We start from the raw sequence: 13,238 nt of genomic DNA, 5'->3' as shown, positions 1-13,238 counted from the left end.
GTCTTTTCAGCCTTCTTGGAGGACCAAATATGCTGACAATCAATTTTGTAGGATTTCCTTAGTAAGAAGATCTAATAATTTTTTGAAAAGGAGACAACCCAGACTAATCTGTTGAGTAGTTTCCTATGAGTATTGACTAATAATTTTGGTCATGATGACGTAGTACCCTGACATTCAAGTTTCTAATACTGTAGGGATTGAAAGAGTCAATGGGCCTTCCAAATGGCACAATTTAATCCTACAGAGAAAATTACTCAAGTGGGACGAGCTGCCCCATCTGTGTAATTATAAATTATAAATAAGTAATTAAAGATTAATTCCAAGTCTCAGTAGGCCCTATGACAGACGGGCCATCTGGTTATTCCTGAGATGTTTAAAGAATCCTGGTACTTATACATCACAATCAATGGCAAGACTGTTGGAAAAAGTGCAAGTTTTAGCATTTTGTTCTTTAATGTATTTATTCGTCCCATCTAACTATTCCCTAAATGTTTAAAAAAGTTTTCTGATGGGTCCGTTTAATAGCTCATGTATTGTTCCTATAATTCTCTTTAATCCTTATTTATTTATTTATTTATTTATTTATTTATTGTGAGGAAGATTGGCCCTGAGCTAACATCTGTTGCCAATCTTCCTCTTTTTGCTTGAGGAAGATTGTCGCTGAGCTAACGTCTATGCCAATCTTCTTCTACTGTATGTGGGATGCCGCCACAGTGTGGCTTGACAAGCAGTGTATATGTCCACTCCCGGGATCTGCACCTGTGAACCCCAGGGCCGCCAAAGCAGAGCACGGGAATTTAACCACTACGCCACAGGGCCAGTCCCCTAATCCTCATTTTTTAAAAGCTATGAAGATTTAGGAGATTCTGGTACTTTATATCAGCCCTTTCTCATCCCAAGTGTGATCGACATCTTTGTATAAAGGATTACTAAGTCACACCAAAAGATATATATATAGAATCTCACACAGAATTATCTCTGAACAGCTCTTTCTGATGCTACCTTATGTCCTCCTTATCCTGGGTAATGTATTTGCTGCCAGGATTCAAAACTAGCAGAAAACTATCAGCTGTCTGGGCGTGGTTACTTTCACCTCCCCATTGCCCTTCATTTCAGTGCAGTACACTATGTACAGGAGGCAAGTTTGAATTCATTAGCAGAGTTGTTTGGAAAGCCTTTAGCACTGGGGATGTTCTTCCCATTCTTTGCCCTATCCCTGCCACCTAATCCCTTCCCTTTGAATAAATCATCTTGTTACTCCCTCTTTTCTTTCCAGTCCTACATTCTGCATTTCCCCACTTGATGGCGAGTTAGATTGACATGAGAAAGAATGGCAGGTCATCTGTCACATTGCCTTTTTATTTTGATGACCTTGAGCCAAGATCAAAAGAGAAACACCCAGCCATAATCTAATGGACCATTTTAAGAAATGGAGACATGGCACACATCACATTAAGCAGATGAGATCCCTCCCCTGCTAACAAGCTTCCAATGGCCTCCCACTACATTGAGAATAAAAGGCAAGCTCTTTGCACATCCTGCACAATTCCGCCTCTGCCCACCACTCCACCATCATCTTGCTCATTCCAGCTACATATACGTGGTATAAAGAAATGGCATGCTCTCGCTGATACATGCTGGTGGAACTATGAGTTGCCGTAGATATTCTGAAGATCTATTTTGCACTATGTGTCGAAAGCCTTGCTGTACATAGTCTTTGACCTAGCAATTTCACTGCTAACTTTTTATCCTGAAGAAATAATAAGTGATACATGTAGAGATAAATTTTCTTGGCTAGGATGCATGGCAAGGTTCTTTATAGTAATTAAAAGTTGAAAACTCACTATATGTCTACCAGAAAAGAATTGCTTAAATATACTGCAATACATTCATATTTCTGAAGCCATTAAAATTAGAGTGTATCCTTAAAAGTGGGATGTGCATAATAACTTTCTTCTAAAGAGTACAGTACAGAAAAATGGGGAAAATAGTAACTACAATGGAGAAACCTGATAAACTATACCTCAGCCAGGTGATCAATGTCAATGTCAACAGCTTGATATAAATCATGTTAATGGTATATACACCCTCAATCTGATGTTGTGAGAATGGCATTTTACCTCTGTGGTCTTCCTCCTACAACTCTATTACCAGAGTCTTATCTTGAGAAAATCATCAAATTCCAATAGACGGGCATCCTACAGCACACCTGACTAGTACTTCTCCAAACCATCAAGGTCGGCAAAAATAAGTACTGTCAGAGAAACTGTCATAGTCTAGAGGAGCCCAAAGAGACATGAAAAGTAAATGTAGTGTGGTATGCTGAATGGGATCTTGGACGAGAAAATGGAAATTAGGTAAAAACTTAAAAATCTGAATAAAGTATGGACTTTAGTTCATGATAATGTATCACTATTGGTTCATTAATTGTGACACGTGTAACATAAGATATCAATAGTAGGAGAAACTGGGTATGGGGTATACAGGAATTCTCAGTATTCTCAGTTTTTCCATAATCATAGTAAAGTGAACAAAACTGGGCAGTTAACATTGATATAGTACTAGGAAAAAAACTATAGACCGTTTTCAAATTTCACCAATTTTTCCGCTATTGCCCTTTCTCTCTTCCAATCCAGGATGCCACGCCGCCTTTAGCTGTTGTTTTTTTGGTTTCCTCCAATTTGTGAAAGTTTCTTAGTCTTTCCTTGTTGTCTCTGAACTTGAAATTTTTGAGAGCACCCATCAGTTATTTTGTAGTGTGTCCCTCCGTTGGAGTTTGTCTGATGTTTTCTCCTGAATAGAAGGAGGTTATCCATTTTGGCGAGAATACCACAGAAATGAGATTGCCCTTCTGAGAGTATCATATTAGAGTGTGCATGAGGCTGATACGCCTTATTACTGGGGAGGTTAACTTTGACCACTTGGTTAAGGTATATCCATTAGGTTAGTAAAGTCACTATTTTTTTCTCTTGAAATTCCTTATCTTAGGGAAGATACTTTGAGACTATGCAAATATCCTGATTCCTCCTCAAGCATTTGCCTCCTAATTTTAGCATTCGTTTTGTGGCTCCTGTCTGCCATACTTAACTGTGTTACTTGTTTAATGATGATTTTTCTGTTTCATTCTCTCTATATTTATTATTTGGAATTCTTAAGGAAAAGATACTCCTCCTGTATTTATGTGTTTACATCAGTATGAACTTATGCCTTTCTATCATTGTTTATTTTAAAATAAACAATATACAAATATAAATATATCTAATTTTTCCAGACTTTGCCATTAGGAACGTCTTTGGGTTGACTCCTTTGTCCTTTAAACATGCCCCTATTTGTTTAGGAGCAATGACTACTTTACGGCACCAGGAGATCTTCCATGCTCCTCTGGTACTTCTCTGCTCCAATCCTGGAATCAACCACGTCTCCAAGGAGCCCTGGTCTCTTTTGTCACAAAATGGTGATTAGAAACCAAAACCTAGACCTAAGGTATGCTGTTAATACTGGAAAATCATTGCTTCAGAGCAATGGAAAATCATAGGACTTCTGAGCAGACAGAGCTAGGAAATACGTGTATGTATACCAACCCACACATACACAAAACACCTATATTTCTGAATCCATCTGTTTGCATGCTTAGGTAGACAGATTCCAGTCCAGCACCACAGGTTCGTTTTCACCATCCTTGTTTGTGATGTCTTTCCCCAGCACCGCAGAACCTGGTCCTCCTTATTTACAATGGATTTACTTATTTGTTCAATCCTAGTAAACACGTAAACTAATTTCAGAATTGCTAACCCATACTGTTATAACAAATTTAATAATCAGATTTGTATACAGTTGGGGGAGGGGTTGTTGGATTGGTTGTTTTTTACCTTTTGTCTTTAGATTTACCGTATGCAATCAAAATGTTGCTTTCCAAAGTTACCTTGGTTAGTTCTTTTCTTCCCTACCCCCTTCAGTGTGGTTCTGAAGGTTAGAAATATAATACATTTTTAGGTTCATTTGTTTTTGTTAATGTTTTTCTTGAGTTTTCCACACATCCTGGTTTGTTTTAAATTGTTTTTAAACTTTCTTCACTATGTGAAACAAAATTGTGGTTCTAAGAATTAGAGCTATACAGAAAGGTATACTCAGAAAAGTGTCCATCTCTCTTCATCAAACTACCCCATTCCCATTCTCTCACTCCCTTTCCCACCCACCCTCTGTTGGGAAACCAATCTCTTTAGCTTCTGTTTATCTCTCTTGTATTTCTTTCACACAAATAAGCAAATACTTGTGCATTTTCTTGCATCCTCCTCTTTCTTACGTGAAAGTAGCATACTATAGATTCTCTTTTGCACTTTGCTCTTTTCAGTTAACAATATATTCTGGAAATTTCCTCATATCAGTTCTCAGAAATCCCCCTCATTCTTTTTTTTTACAGCTGTACAGTATTCCATTGTGTGGCTGTACAATGGTTTATTTATTTTTTCTCCTACATATGGGTATTTAGGTTATTTACAATATTTTGCAATTATAAACAGTGCTATAAGGAAAATCATTTATGCACACATATTTTCATATCGTTTTAGGTGTATCTTCAGAATAAATTCCTAGAAAGTGGAATGGCTCGGTCAAAAGATAAGTGCATACATAGTTTTGATAGATATTGCCAAATTCCTCTTCAGAATTTTTATATCAGTTTGCATTCCTACTAGTAATGTACGACAACAGGAGGTGTTGTTATTATATTTTTTAATCATTGCTAATCTGATAGGTTAGAAATATATCAGGCCTGTTTTTTAATTGAAATTTAGTTTAAAATTTAAGATTAAACTCTAAACATATTAATATTTTTTCAGATGTTAAAGAGCTTTTTATAAATACATTTCATGAATTTTATTAGAATCCTTTCCCATTTTTCTATTGTGTCTTTGATCTATTGTCTCTAAGTTTTTAAGAAGTCCTTATACATTAGGAATATTAACCCTTTGTCTATGACATACGTTGCAAATATTGTCTCCCAGTTCATCAGCTGTCTTTTGGTATTTTTTATGGAAGTTTTTGCCATGCAAAAATATTCCAATTGTTATGCATTCAACATTTTATGACTTCTGGATTTTAGGACATAGTAAAAAAGGCTTTCCCTACCCCAAGATTAAGGAGGACTTCACCCATATTTTCTTCCAATGCTTGTATGGATTCATTCTTCCATTCAGATCCCATACCAAGATAAGGTCTATTCCTGTGTATGGCCACACGCCCCTTTCTCCACCATCTCTTTACAAGAACATTTTCACTCAGGTGAAATCAACTTGCAATAAATAAGCTTAGAGGAAAGATGGGGTATTAAGTTAGCCATGAAAAAACAGAAAAGCTTAACTTGAAATTGTTAGAGGCAAAGCCAGTGCTTACTATGGGTTACTATATGGTGTGTTCTCTACCTGCCTCTCTCACTTCATCTTTCCACAACCAGGGCAATGTTCTCTTCCCTAGCCAGGATCTCAGACCTCACTGGAAACAGACATTAAGGCAAGATTTACGATCTCTATTAGCCAAAAAGGAGAGTGGCAGCTTCCTGTGAATGAGGGATTCAAGTTTGTGCTCTTTGAAGTTAGAATCTTAACTTAGCAGTGAAACGTTCTCAAAGTTATATAGTAGGTATTTCCATCTTTGCTCTCGTGGTATCTATTGCTATGTTCGTTTATCCATTGACTTAAATACTTTTGAGCACCTGCTACTTGTGGTTAGACGGTGAAGAAAACGGTGTTGGCTCCCGTGGAGTTTACCTCCTAGTTGAGAAGATATTTCCATAGTTCATGGATTCCTCTGATCCCATAGTAGTCTTAGTCTTTACCCAAAAAAGTCCCTCTAAACTTGGAAAGGACCCAAGGACGCCCACTGTGATTGGTGTGTGAATGCAGCTGGCAGTCTCCACTGGAATGAGAGGTCGTCTTTAGAGGCTGAGCAAGCTTCTTTGGACTGCAAGAAAGAACATTTTTGATGAAAAACAAAAATGACAAGTTACAGGTACACACAATAGTACAGTTTTTCTGCAAAGTGTTTCATGTTACACAGCTAGATAAAGGACTGCCCTTTGAGAAACTGAGAATAGCTCTAATCTCTAAATGGCTACGTATAGTGGGGCCATTATCACCCCTGATGAGAAGACACCATATGCCCAAACTCACATTTGAGGATTCCCTCACTGACAGGTGACTTATAAGTGCAATGAATTTTTTAATTGGAAAATACTGCTGTTCCATTTTGTCTATTTCCCACTCGTTTATTTAATGCACAAGCAGCCTCTTTGTTTTAGTGACGTTACATGCTTGTTGTTTATCCCACACTCAAAGTCATAATCCTCTTTGTGACATCTTAACCCATAAGTGGTTGCTATGGAAATGATTGCAAAGTCATACACAAAGGATTATTACCTTTGGTTGTGTACCATCCAGACGATATAAACTCTGAAAGACACTATTTAAGACAAATGTTCCAATGAGAAATTAAGGAGAAAATAGATTTCTAGAAGCATAAATGTATTGATGAAAATAAAATGCTCCAGTTCAGGATTATTGGTCACCTCTGATAATTCTAGGGTGTGAAATATAGAGTTGAAATTTTTCTTAGTAACTCCTTTTCCTTCTTCTCATTAATTGAGTTCTACTCTGAGTTGTTTTTTTTCTTTAATCTGTTTGTAAGTGGATTTTTTTTCCTCCAAATAATTCAGATAATACTGTTTTACAAATATCTGAAACAGTGAAAATGATCCAAAACCACTTTAAAATCTCAAACCCTTGTAAAAAAGTACAAATGTTATCAGTTCACTCCATCTCCTGTGTATTGGGAATAGCATTAGAAGCCACACTCTCTTCTAAAGACGTATTTTTTTCTCTCTTTGAGTTTAAAAAAGATCAGTGTTATTTTGCATCCTAAATCATTCAAATGCATATAATTTCAGTGCCTGGAGATGTTAGGTGTAATTATTCATATTTGCAAGAAACAAGAAGCAATCTTTTGGTCATAAATTAGCAGTAATAGTACATGCAATTTAGTACTTATTTATATTAGTGCATTTCCAAAGTGTTTAAAGAGTACATTTCAAAGAAATTCCCTGTGATATCTCCTCGTACCCAATTAAAGAAAACTTGGCACAAGTGATTATATTGATCCTATGCCATACCAGCCATCTCTAGCTATTGAACACCACCATGGGTTGTACACATCCCTCATCCCATCCAACCAAGCATGTCCTACCCTCCATGCCAATTCCCAAAACCTATGTCATGAGAAGACATCACATTTTTTTTGCCTTAAAAATATTCATTTAGGGGATGGCCCAGTGACACAGCGGTTAAATTCGCACATTCTGCTTTGGCAGCCCAGGGTTCTCCGGTTCAGATCCAGGGTATGGACCTACGCACCACATATCAAGCCATGCTGTGGCAGGCGTCCCACATATAAAAGTAGAAGAAGATGGGCACCGGTGTTAGCTCACGGCCAGTCTTCCACAGCAACAAAAAAAAGGAGGATTGGCAGCAGATGTTAGCTCAAGGCTAATCTTCCTTAAAAACAATTAATAAATACAAAAAAATTAATATGCATTTATATCTGTGTCTATTATGATTTCACTATTTTTTTTTCAGCAAGTGTTTGTTGAGTACCTACTATGAGTTGGGCCTTTCCTAGTCTGACATTTAATTGGCCGATACAGTCATTAATTTTCTTTTTCCTTCATGCTCTGCCTACAGGATCCAGATTTGTAAGTCAGAGAGAGGTTCTCTGTGAAGAGGAGGGATCTTTTCCTACCTAAATTCACTCTCTACCAAAATTGGAAGCCAGTTAGCAGTGTTTCCTGTTTTCATTTTACGAACCTTTCCTGGTGTATGGGGTGTATAAATGGGGTTCTCAAAACAGCACACTCATAACCAGACTTCCAGGATGTAACCAGAGCATCAAGGCTTAGAAAAGCCCACTCAGAGACACGAGTATTGGTTTATTCCTGTGGGAAAGGCTTCTGCTATAAAAGATATGCAGAATGTGCTTGCTGTCAAATCCATCAAAACTATGCCATGTAAAGCTATAGGGACAAAAAAACGAAACTCTGATATAAAGTGAAGAGACATTTGCAAAGAGGCCTGTTTTACAAATGTGGCCTACTTGTGATTTTTTTTTTTCCTTCATCACAGCAAGCAAGCAGAAAAGTTACAGAATGAGGGTTAGAACTCACATGCAAAATAACACCTTATTGGTCAAAGCTGCAGCTCCATCGCCTCGATTTCTTAATAAATTAATTTCTTTCTTTATTCATATCTCTTTTTACTGTTTTCAAGACAATTTCCTACTCCATGTGAATTTGCTCAACCTCTTCTCCTAGATCCATGTAAACATTTTTACAAGTTCATCCAAATTCTTCTCTTCGTCCGCACCCCTACTGAGCTCTCTTTGAAGTGGGGAACTTGGCAGATCCTTCTCAGCAAAGCAGCAAGCTTCTTCCTGGGGGTTTGAGTTGTGTGTTGTGTTTAACCTCCTCCTAACTGGCCTGCTTGCCAATACTTAGTATAATTTTAAACCAGTTCCATTTCCCTGCAGTGGGTATATCTATTCTCACAAAGACCACCTATCTTTGTTCTGCTTCACTGTTTATGGATTTTTTTCCTGCTGATCCCTCTCTAATGGAGGATTCCCTCTAAAAGCACCATGGAACTAGCCGATCGTCAATACTCCCTGTCATTGACCTTGACGTAGGTATCATTGGGTAAGTCGAATAACCCTTGATAATTTCTCAATACTTCTGTATTCGAACAGGGACGATAATCTGGTCTTCCCATCTATTTTGTGCTATAGGAGGGCAAAACATCTTTTAAGTTTGCCTGCATTATGTTGATATGATTTCTTGCCTGTCATTTGGATTGGATGACATAGAGATGGAAATGAACATTCTGAAAGATAGTGCCCTTATTTTGCATTTTTGCCTGATTATTAATTCCCTAAACTGCTTAGCTTCTGCCTGTGCCATTTCTCATTTTAATTAGATGGCCAGTCCAGGGCATGAATCTTTGTGTCGCCTAAATCTTAACCATTCATCGAAGGCAAATCAGCCGCCTTGCCTTTCTCTGCTTTCTTTCACTGGCTTACTTTTAAATCTTGCAGCAGGATTTGTTCTTATGAAAACTGAGTAGTCTGTGTTCTTTGAAGGCAACAAGTAAATCTGCAGAAAACTAGGATAACAGAGAATACAGACAATATTGACACAGACTTTCAAAATCAGATGTTTAATATTTAATTATGTGTTTATTTGGCAAAATGTGCTATAATCAATCTGTTTGCATATGAAGACTATAAAAATGTGAGGAGTGCTGGCAGCCTCTTGGAAAGATGTTGTGTCACATAAGTGCAGCCAGAAAATGACCTAGTTTTGGGATAGATCAGCCATCTGATATAGAGTTCAAATTAAAAAATTTTAGTAGTTTAAATCGAATTCTTTTAACTTTAATTTCTGAATGAGGCCAAATTCGAAAAATAAGTTCTAACGCATGTTGTAAGAGAGAATTCTCATTATCCTTCCAGTGTCTTTCTTCTTAAAACTGCACAGAAACCAACAATCATTGTCAAGCAGTTTCTTGATTTTTTTTAAATCTGGCACTGAATCTCTTAGACCTCAAAATTGGAGATTTGGGTGAAATTGGTTTTAGAGTTGCTATCCTTAGTAAAAATTAATAAAATAATTATATTATTAAACTATTAAGATAGTTTAAATATCGCAAACACACCAAAAATAGGTAAGTGCCATATCACCATTGAATCATGTTGCTTAACTGTTTTACAAAGCATAGCCTTCACAATGTGTTGCTGCCATGTGTGAAACAGAGACGTAAATGGTTGTGTTAATTTCTAAAGTGAGAACTAGGTGGCCTTGGAGCAGCACCTCCATAAGCTATGGCTACCCTGAAGTAAGTACTTAGAAACTATTTGTTGAATTTATTAAACAGGAATCAAGAATTTTTCAGTAAGCTTTGAAAAAAATACTAAAATAGTGCCTAGTGTGCCCCGACTTGGAAAAGATCCATCCTTTAGAAGCCTGTAAGTTGGTGGACCAATAGATGGAGATGTCCTAATTTATCCCTACACTGCCCTGGGGTGATGGAACCTAAGGTCCTGTCTCTTCCCACAAATATTTCTGAAGGGTGTACTATGTGCCAAGCTCTGTGCTAGGCATTGAGTAAAACACTACAAATAAAATCGATGGTATAGTCCTTGCTTTCTTGCAGTTTTCAGTCTTGTGAGGGAGACAAAGAATAAACAAGAAAGCCGATAAAGAAACATGTTTGCAAATTATGGTAAATTCACTGAAGGAAATGAAAAAGGCACATTGCTAGAAAGTGATGGGTGTTGTAGAAGGTGGCATATGCTTAGACCTGAAGTACAAGAAGGATCCAGCTTTGTGAAGGGCCACAGGGAGGGGGAGAGGGATGCAGAGCAAAAGAGAACAGCCTAAGTGAATATTCCGAGAAGAGAAATATTGGACTCTCCACAGAACTTACTAAAGGGCCTGTGTACAAATCAGGTAGTGCCTTGGAAGCCATGGTAAGGAGTCTGAGTTTGTATTATATTAAAACGCTAAGTGCAAAGAGCGGTGTTGCACTGTGTCCAAAAGAAGAAGGGCAGGATCCTCTCCCTGGAAAAGGTCAATAGTGGAAGTGGGAAGACCAGAAAGAAGGTCTCACCATGAGCTGATGGTAGCTTGGACCAGGGTGATAGCTGTGGGATGGAGAGAAGTGATGGACTGGAAGTCGTCTGTAAAGGAAGCAACAGGACTTGCTATGTGGGGCGAGGGAGCTAAAAGAGTCCAGGATGATTCACAGCTTTCTGTTTGACAAGACAAGTGAATTGTAGTCCGATATATTGAGATGGGGAGGAAGGAGAGAGATGGGTGATTTTTTTGTTTGTTTTATGGGAGATTCATAGTATTTATTGAGAGTTCAATGTATGGGTGTGTTAAGTTTGAAATGCCTGTAAGACAACCAAGTGAAATATGAAATCAACACTTGGATATTCAGTGCACAAATATTTACTTAAAGCCTACTATTGTCATACACTGTTCTATTATGATAGGAGGGAAGTGATTCTGGGTCTAGGGCAAGTTTGGACTGGGTATAAAATCATCCAGAGCTGCTGTGAGCTCTGGCTTCATCACAGAAGGTTCGTTGTCCTCCACCGCCCCACTGATAGGCCATGTCTTGAGACACATCATGAGAAGCTGAGAGTTACTCAGCGCTCCTATAAAAGGAACTAAGTTACACCTTTATATACTACCCATCAGATTGTGGATTCAATGACACCTGAGTGACAGGAATCAGTCAACAATGTTTACTAATAATCAACATGGGAAGAATATTGCCATTTATTTATAATAGCAAACTATCAACATAATCTAAACATCTAACACAGAAGGAAAGGTTAAATAAGATATATTCACATGGGGGCCGGCCTGGTGGCATAGTGGTTAAGTTCACGTGCTCTGCTTCAGCAGCCTGGGGTTTGCAGGTTCAATCCTGGGCACAGACTAGACACTATTCATCAAGCCATGCTGTGGTGGCATCCCACAACAAAATAGAAGAAGATGGGCACAGATGTTAGCTCAGCGACAATCTTCCTCAAGCAAAAAGAGGAAGATTGGCAACAGATGTTAGCTCAGGACCAATCTTCCTCACCAAAGAAAAAAAATAATTAATAATATTTTTAAAATTTTTCAAAAGATATATTCATATAAAGGAATGTTTAAGCAGCCATTGTAACTAGTAGTTTTGAAAAATATTTGATGACATGAGCCAAAATATTTAATGGCATGAGATAATATTAAAATGTCTAAGTGAAAAGTAGACTAGTAGGGCACATTTTTAGGATAATCCCCATTTTCTTTAAAGACTAAAGATAATATATGCATAGAAAAAAAGATGAAGGAAATTAGTAAAAATGTCAATTATAGTTATCAATAGGTGGTCAAATTTAAAGTGATTTTCATATTTTCTCTATGCTTTTAAGTATTTTTAAAATGTTTCGCAATGAACTTACCCTACAGTTCTAAATTGAAGGTGGTGGTAATTACTTGCGAGAAAAGAGGACCATGATGAGAACTTGGGGAAACAAGAGGAACAAGCAGATATGCCCCTACCCTCATGTTAAATGTATAGAATAGATTTATGAAAAACAGGTCATTACTTCCTCTTAAGTCACTGAAAAGATCAGTACTTTTGTTGCTACAGCCAGCGTATCATGTGGAGAGGGCTCCTCGGGAAAATGAGCAAAGATCAGACAGAGATTCTCAACAAGGAAGAGAAATAAGATAACATGTGAAATTGTTACCATTAACTAACATTCATTGCACACTTACTGTGTGTCAGGCACTCCTTTAAGCATTTTACACTGGAGAAAGACAATTGGAGAATGTTAAATTCATACTGGATTAATTTGCATTAAACACTATCCCTTTCCCTTTAAATGCTCTGACATAAAAGAAGGAATTGGAAATTTTTAATTACTAAACAAATAAATACATATGTGCAAATATATGTGTGTATGTGTTCCATCTTCCTATAAAGTTAATTAAGGAAGATAAAGTTAATATTTAATTAAAACTTTTGTCACTCATTCTGGCCCAGTGATAAGGTGGAGGAATATAATGGTTGTCACCTGTCTGTTGATTTATCATTAATTAAAGCCTGGCTACTAACGGTGTCCTTGAAACTGACGTGGTGAGACACTGCTCCCATGCAGTTGCCATGGGTGCAGATAGTGAGGTCCCCAGAGTCACTAAATCCATTCCACTCTTATTCCAACTTAGATACCAGCATCTATAAAGTACAAATCCCTTTGTTAAAGCAGATAGAAAGACCTGTAGAAATAACAAACATCACTTCTCAAAATAATTGTTTCAGGATTTCAAAGCCGTTTCAGAGATGTCTAGAAATCCCTGAATATTCCTTGTGCTCTTTATAGAATGCAGCAAGCTTACAATCCCACCGTGCTAACAACATCTCCTCTGAGAAATGTTGGAGTGTTGGGCTGGTGGGGAATCTTTCTGCAATCTTGGTTTGGGGGTCTGTTCATAAATCAGATTTTCCAGCAGCTCCTCCCCTTGTCCTTTTGTTTAAAAAAAGTATCACTACCTTACAAGCAATTGCACCAAATGGAGAGACTGCCCACTGGGTTCTACGAGCACCTTCGCTTTAAAGTGTCACCCGACTAGTCGGGAGGTG

At 37.6% G+C, this 13,238-nt stretch overlaps 1 protein-coding gene and 1 long non-coding RNA gene across 4 annotated transcripts in view; one reads left to right on the top strand and one right to left on the bottom strand.

Annotated features, from left to right (window-relative positions):
• Positions 1–13,238, top strand: part of CELF2 (CUGBP Elav-like family member 2) — a 789,986-nt gene that overhangs the window by 233,131 nt on the left and 543,617 nt on the right. The window lies entirely within an intron of this gene.
• Positions 4,861–6,334, bottom strand: LOC138921455 (uncharacterized). Its single transcript, XR_011434040.1, has 2 exons — positions 6,168–6,334; positions 4,861–5,958 (listed from the first exon to the last, which is right to left on the bottom strand). It is a non-coding gene; the product is annotated as an uncharacterized lncRNA (long non-coding RNA).

This window comes from Equus caballus, chromosome 29 (assembly GCF_041296265.1).
Source record: "Equus caballus isolate H_3958 breed thoroughbred chromosome 29, TB-T2T, whole genome shotgun sequence".
In the NCBI taxonomy this organism is placed as follows: Eukaryota; Metazoa; Chordata; class Mammalia; order Perissodactyla; family Equidae; genus Equus; species Equus caballus.
The sequence above is the reverse complement of the archived record's forward strand: the minus strand, read 5'-3'. Positions and strand labels throughout refer to the sequence as shown.